The sequence below is a fragment of the Halichoerus grypus genome, chromosome 3, assembly GCF_964656455.1.
Source record: "Halichoerus grypus chromosome 3, mHalGry1.hap1.1, whole genome shotgun sequence".
NCBI classification, from domain to species: domain Eukaryota; kingdom Metazoa; phylum Chordata; class Mammalia; order Carnivora; family Phocidae; genus Halichoerus; species Halichoerus grypus.
The window spans coordinates 89,281,430-89,289,033 of NC_135714.1; positions in this window are offsets into that span (position 1 = coordinate 89,281,430).

The following is a 7,604-nucleotide window of genomic DNA, read 5'->3' on the forward strand; positions in this document are numbered from 1 at the left end:
GTAAGTCATGTCATTTTTTTTTTTCTAGCCTTCTGTATAAACCATAAGGCCTTGCTCATGGGCAAAAGAACTTTAAACCCAAGTAGGGTTTGGTAGGCCATTCCAAGCCACTGTGTGATACACTGCTCATACCTCAACAGAAAGTTTTGCTTTCTGACATTCCAGCTTGTCCCAGCCTCTGGTCTTATTCATTTGAAATCCATATTTGTGTCTATTCTGACTCAGGCTTGGATCTCCTCATCTTTTCAGTATTAATGGTCAGTCTATATTGTTATTAATCATGACCTAAGGTTTTACCCAAATACTCATTCTATTCCCCTAAGTGAATATAGACTGGATACATCGACCATACCACCCTCCCAACTTTTCTTCTTGTTCAAAGCTCTACATCACCCTTTCTTCCTAAAGTTCTTCCCTTATAGCTTGAGTTCCCAAGTTTCCACGGGACCTATATTTATTTGAAGAGGAGAGTAAATTTTTTATTGAAGATTAACACGCATACAAAAATAGAAAACTGCACAAATCATAAGTGTACAACTCCATAAATTTTTTTTCTTTTTTTCTTTTTTTTAGAGGGAGAGAGAGTGCGTGCAAGCTGGGGGGCGGGCACCAGAGGGAGAGGGAGAGAGAGAATCTTAAGCAGGCTCCAAGCCCAGTGCAGAGCCTGATGCAGGGTTTGATCTCATGACCCTGAGATCATGGCCTGAGCTGAAATCAAGAGTCAGAAGCTTAACTGAGTGAGCCCCCCAGGGACTCCAGCTCCACAAATTTTTCTAAAGTGAACACTCCTGTGTAACCCATGTTCAGATCAGGAAACAGTCATAACTCTCTCTCGCCATTCCCCATTTGAGAACAGAGTTTAGACTGACGTGCTTCTTTTCAACTTTCTATACATGGAATCAAACAATACAGATTTGTCTTTCCCTGACTACTTTGCTCAATACTGTGTTTGTGAGATTCATTCATATTTTTGCATATGGTAGCATAGTTATTCTTGTTACTGTATGTATTTCTTTGCTTGAATATAACACAATTTATTTATCCATTTTACTATTGATGGATATTTGGGTTCGATCCAATTTTTTGTCTATAACAGATATTGTTGCTGTAACGTATGTGCTCAAGTCTTTTGGTTACTATCTACCCACTTCTGTTGAACGTGTACCTAGGAGAAGGCTGGTTCGTATGATTTGCAAGCGTTCAGCTTTAATGGCTACGGCCACACACTTTTTCAAAATGGTTGCAACAATGTATACTCCCAGCAGTTGTGCAAGAAGGTTCCAGTTGCTCTGTATCCTCCCTAACACTTGGTGTTGCAGAGCCCCTTTTAATTCCTTTTTCATTTGTGCTGCACAGCTCCCCCACCTCCCACTGTATTGAGATAGTTTTAGCTTCCAATCTCACCCTCTATCCCGCACCCCCACAACCCCAATTCAGCAGCATCCCTGCACTAGTTAGTATTTACATTAAAACTGAACCCACTCTTGTGGTCCAGGAACTACTTTGTATATACTATCAGTAAAGAAGTGACATCATTACTCATTACACAGTCCTCTTAGACTTCCCATATTGCATCTTGCCTAGCTTGGAGCTAGTTGACCTGAACAGTCATAGACATGTCTTTACACCTGGTGCTAGTCCTGTGAATGTGAAATTTTATAAACCTTCTATTTCAAAAATATTGCTGCATTAGATCCAGAAGTATAAAGGACCCTTTAAAATGATTAAAAATAAAGTGACTGGGAAGGAGATAGCAATCTTAGGGACCTACTACTTTACAGCAAGCATGACCTCAGGGCCATAATGTTGGAGATATCATAGAGTGAAGGATTAAAGCAAAATGCAAGTGTATGATATCAAGGCCTCTAAGATCTGCTTCTTATTAAACTTAGCCAAAAGAGAATCCACTCACATTCTTCTTCTCCTAAATGTAGTTCCTTTTACTAGAAAAGAGATCACATAAATTCTAATGTATTCCATTTCCTTCTAAAGCATTTCTCAGTGCTAAATTCAATTTTTTTCCAAAAGCAGAGGACAGATGAAGCATTTCAAAGAAAACACTTCAGGTAAAACATTATTTTTTTTTCAAATCTACATTCATGCTCATGTATTCTTTAGTCAAAATGTTTGAGCACCTACTTAATACACATAGAATTATGAGGAATAAAGTAGAGGATTACAACATGCCTGGTTTCAAATAACTTATGGCTTATGAGACATAAGTAATAAATATTTGTAAAGAAAACCTTTATTTGCAACCCCCAACTTTTTGCTCTAAGGAAAAACATCCTTAGTTTTTTATCTCTTCTGGGATAAAAACCTTTATTATTCACTTGGACTATAGCAAAGTAATCTCAAATTATTCTTCCAGAAACAATTTCTGTATGTATTTCTTTGCTTGAATATAACACAATTTATTTACCCATTTTACTATTTGTGGTTAAGAGATTTCCATCTACTAGTTCCCATACCATTATGCATTTTTTCAAAAATTGGGTTTGACTATGCTCTCTTTTGTAAATAACCAAAAGCCAGAATTTTATCTCTATGTAAGTGAATCTCTTTCTATCTCTCTCTCTCCTTTCTGATTGTGAAAGCTAGGAAAAATGGTCAGTGGTTTTTGAAATCCTTATATAACTCAATATTCCAATTTGAATGTGAATTATAAATCTTTCAGAAAGGGTCAGTTTTACCATCTGGAGTGCAATAATATAACCCTTAACTTTAAGCAATGATTCCACACAGCTAAATTTGGGCTCGTTTTCTTTTTGCCATTTTTATAACTTTTGTCTGTAGCAAAAGAAAAATGCATTATTCCATTGATTAAATTAAATGCCTCTCTTCCAGCTATCTTTAAGTCTATTAGACTACTAAACCACCATTTGTGGTTTTTAATTGACTTTTCCTAGACTTCATTTAACCCACATACACACAAGTCACTCTATTCTCCCCTTGAGTCATGCATTTAGGTCCTATTAACACTAATGGAATTTATATGCATGCACGCTGAGGGAGAATAAGCCCCTTAAACACCTTTTTAATGGAACAGTTTTGTTTCTTTCCATTCCTCTTCACACTCTCAGTTTGGACTTTCTCTCACCAGAACGTGCTTCCAAATAATGTAGTTCTGATTTCTTTTATTGATCATTCCTGGAAAAAAGCGGCATGACTAAATCATTACTACTGTATTAGATTTTCTGGTTTCACAGTGAAATTCACATGTTGCTTTCGTTCCAGTCCCGTAGTTTCCAGCAAATATATTTAACCCACAGAATTTTTTTTATCCTCCTGAAGACTTGACTAGCCAGAAGTCAGTTAAGATAATGAATATTTACCCAGGAGGCTAAAGATTTTTCCACCTTAACATGAAAATAAATAGGCATGTTTTCAGCCTCGCCCACCTTACAGTGTTTTTATTTGTTTACATTTTAGGGATTTTTTTTTTTTAAGTACCTATGACATAGGACTTGAACAACATGTTCAAATTTAGAACAGTAAAGTAACAAGAAAATAAATTGTGCCACAGGAACCATAAATCTGCAGGAAGTAAAACTATACCTCCAACGTGTATGCTAACAATTCTATTTTTGTTTAGCTTGTAGAAATGTATTATTCTTTATTGTTCTTATAATGGCTTTATGGATGGTCTTTACAAGCCAGCTTTGTTTTCCTTTCTCATTTGTGAAGTGAGGGACTGGATAAGACTATCACGACTAAATGCCTTGCAGAGCGCCAGAAAATTGCCGTTTTGGTAGATCCAGTGTTGGAGGATATCTGTGGAAAACATCTGTTAAAAATTGAATGAATGAATGAATGAATTCTCTTTCAAGTCTAGAACTAAGTATTTATTCTATTTTCAAAAATTAGAAATATACAGGAATTAGTCTAAGTAGCAAAAGTATAAATTAAACAGCAGACGTTCCCCAAACATCCAATGGAATAAAACTAAAACTGACTAGTCTCTGTTTTATTCTTTCACTTTTTGGTATAACACCAATAAACCCGGCGTTGATTATTTGCCACTCTGAAGTAAACTTAAACTTTACATTATAAAGAGATGATATTCTGTTATATTTGAGTATTTGGAAAACTAAATTTATGTAGACAGATCTAATGGTGCATGGGGAAAGGATTGAGGATAAACATATGAAAAACTGGATAAGTAAAAGTTCATAAAAAACATTATGCGAGAAAGGAACAAAAATCATACTATATTTCTTAACTGTTTACTGAATAATATTCAGATACAACAATAATATAATGCTGTTGATTTATCCCAAAATATTGTCTAACAATATAAATGTCAATACCAGCAGGAACAGCTCAAAATGTTGAAGGAGATTACATCTGGGGACTGGAACTAGGGGTATAAAAGGGTGAGGGAAGAATTGTTGCTTTTAACTGTGAATTTTGGTATTACGGGAAAACCCCTTGATGACACACCCCACAATAACATGAATTCCAGTGTAACTGAATGAATTGGTGGTTGGTTCCTGTGATCTGTACTAGACTCACCCTAATAATTTTGTTAACTTAACAATGCTACAACCCCATATTATATCACACAATTGAATTTTTCTGGACTCAGTTGAGAGTGTTGTGTGGAATTTTATATCATTTACATAAATTATATCATTTGCGTTTTAACTACATACACGTATTAATTTGTTGAGAATAAAAATCAATTTAGAAAAGCTTGAATTTTATATTGAGTCTATCCAAGTTTTGCTCTTTTAAAAACTCAACTCCAGTTTAGAAGGTGAGCGGTTATAGTGAAAAAAGAGAATTCAGCCCCCTCCTTGGTGACTTTAACATGACTTCCCCATCTAACTGTCTTTCTCTGATTGCTCATTGTTTCCAAACACCTTCCTCTCACAACTGACTGGAAGAATTGGTTGGGGCACTTTAAGTGGTATGGCCAGAATGAATACAGTAAGAATAAAGCACTCAGGTTCCTTAGTTTTCCTGCTGTAAACCTCAGTGCAACCTCATTATTTTTACATTAAATTTTGCATTAATGCAATAAAGTGACTTTCATCATATTCTAGTGATATAAAAAGTGTGAGAAGGTAATAGAATTCATGAAAACTATGACTTTATATTCTCTGACTTTCAAGGTTGGAAAATTTTAACTCTACAATAATGTATCCACATATTTTTTATTAATGTATTCTCCATTATGTATAATTTATTATGGAAATAAGGCTTTGTTAGAATAATTAATCAAATCAAATAATTTTGGGTACATTCTGAAGCTGTCTGGAGTCCTCGCATACAAAGATGAGCATTATGCATGAAGTATGGTACTTAGTACTTACTTAATCAGAAAAGCTTTTAGGTTCAGTCTTGGAGTTGAAGGAGGAGCATAATTAAACAATGGCTTTTAGCATTAGCCTTTTGATGATCAGCTTTTGTTCTCTCTCCTAAATAACTTCACTTCCTTCTCTCCCATCTCCGGTGGAAGGACTAGATATTCATACTCCAAATCTCCCCCCAAAGAATCTTCTGTCGCAGCTTCTTTGACTTCCATCATGTACCATGTCCTGAAAGGGCAATCCAGCATCTCCCATGGCACATGGTAATGACTGGGCATGTACTGTTTTACTCTCGCCCTCTACAACCTCAGCGAAAACTGTGATTGAAAGGGTCCTATCTTATATCACACTTGCTTTTAACAACTGCTCACCTCCAAGCCACTCCACATTCCCTGAGGTCTTTGACTGCTGGATCAATCTTCTACATGCCAATGCCTTTTTCAGTAGAGAAATTTAATTTCTGTGAATTTAATTATACATGACTGTGGAGCAGTAAAAAAATAAACAATAATTTAAACAATGCCTGCATTTCCATGGCCATTCCTTTCCATTTATAACCCTACGGCTGCTCAAGTTGGAGTGGGATTTGCTATTTCCTAGGACATATTCTGTTCCTGATACTTTCTCAAACTATGAGCATCTCACCTTACTGTGCACGAGTCTATTATTAAGCCAACTATTACGCATGGTTCTTAATGAAGAAACATTGATCTTTTCTAAAGATGGAGGGAAAATTGAAAATTAGTTTAAAAAGAGAGAGAGATAGGGGAGAATGGGAATAATCAACTCATCCTGGCTTGCTCAGGACTTTCCTGGCTATAGCACTAAAAGTCCCACATTCTGGGAAGCCTCTAGTCCCAGGCAAACTGGAATGGTTGATCATCCCACTAGTAGAGTCCAAGCACCAGAAGGAGCAAAGGTTCTTGGAAGAGTGTGAGGCTGAGTGTGAGCAACACTCCAGCCCAGGTTCCAACTCTCCTCCTTCACATCACTCTGTCCAAATTCTCCGGGTGAGTGAGAGAAAGAAAGTAAGCCTTAGCTGACTCTTGACTTAAGCCAAAGGACTAGAAAGCTGGGTTACTAATATTTTATGCAAACTTTTTAAAAAAGGGATTTCTATAACTTTTCACTGTGTATTTCTCAGACTCTTATACCATGAGGAGGAAAAGGTAATGAACCACAGATAACAAAGTGGTCTACCTTCAGCCACACAATAATTATGGGGAAGATCTAGGATTTCCTGTTCTTGGCCTGGCCTGCTGAGCCATTTTGTCTTGGTAAGTTACTTAACCCTATCTGGGCTTCAGTTTTGTTTTGTTTGTTTTTTTAATCTTTAGCCTTTTTAAAAAGAGACCATCTATTTCTGGCTAACTGACTGAATGATGGTGAGGATCAAATAAAGAAAATATGATAATTCATGGGACAAATCCTTACTCAGACCTCTTTTCTGCAACCTTCCAGGCCCCTCACCCTACCAGCTCATTTTGGCCTAGTCCTATGATTATTTTCTCTATTCCAAACATTAAAGTTGCCTGTCTGAGATTCCTTAGAGGTTTTTTTCTCATTGTGAATGTCAAAAGAAACCAGTAATATGAAAAGAAATCAAACCCTTGGCTAATGGGAGAAGGTAAATAGGTCTCAGTGTCCTTCTAGTTTCCATCATGGGCTTCCTTCTCCATTTTTCTGGTCCAGAAGGGGTTATCTAATGATGGGAATATCACATCAGGTAGGACATGATGGCAAAAAATAAATGAAAGAACTATCTGAAGACAGCAGATTTTGGAGAATTTTCTAAAACAGCACTGACATCCATCACTGATTTCAACTCCTAGTTAACATCCTGAAATGATAGAAGGATTCAGAGTTAGACACCCAACTGACAGATCCGAGTAGTCAAATTGAGGATATCAGATGAGTTTCGTTCTACTCCTAACAACTTTATATATTAGCATTAGATTTTCTAAAACTATGGCCATTTCCAAGGACAAGTATAGCCAAAATTAGAAGAACAAAAATAAAACATATTGCAAAATTAGAAATATGTATCTGAAATTTTCACTTGAAAAACTAAGCTGCAACCAGGTTGGGAATATTCGTGCATAATACTGATGTCGCAAGCATTAATTAATTAGTGAGAGTAACTGAGATGTGGGTCTATTCAAATGACTGTAATCACCTTTGTACAGTGTGCTGGCTATTCTTCTTTTACCTTACAAATGCATTCTGTAAGAAGAAGCATTGCCAGGATACCAGAGAGACCTGAAGAGGGAAAAATTGGGGGATATATTC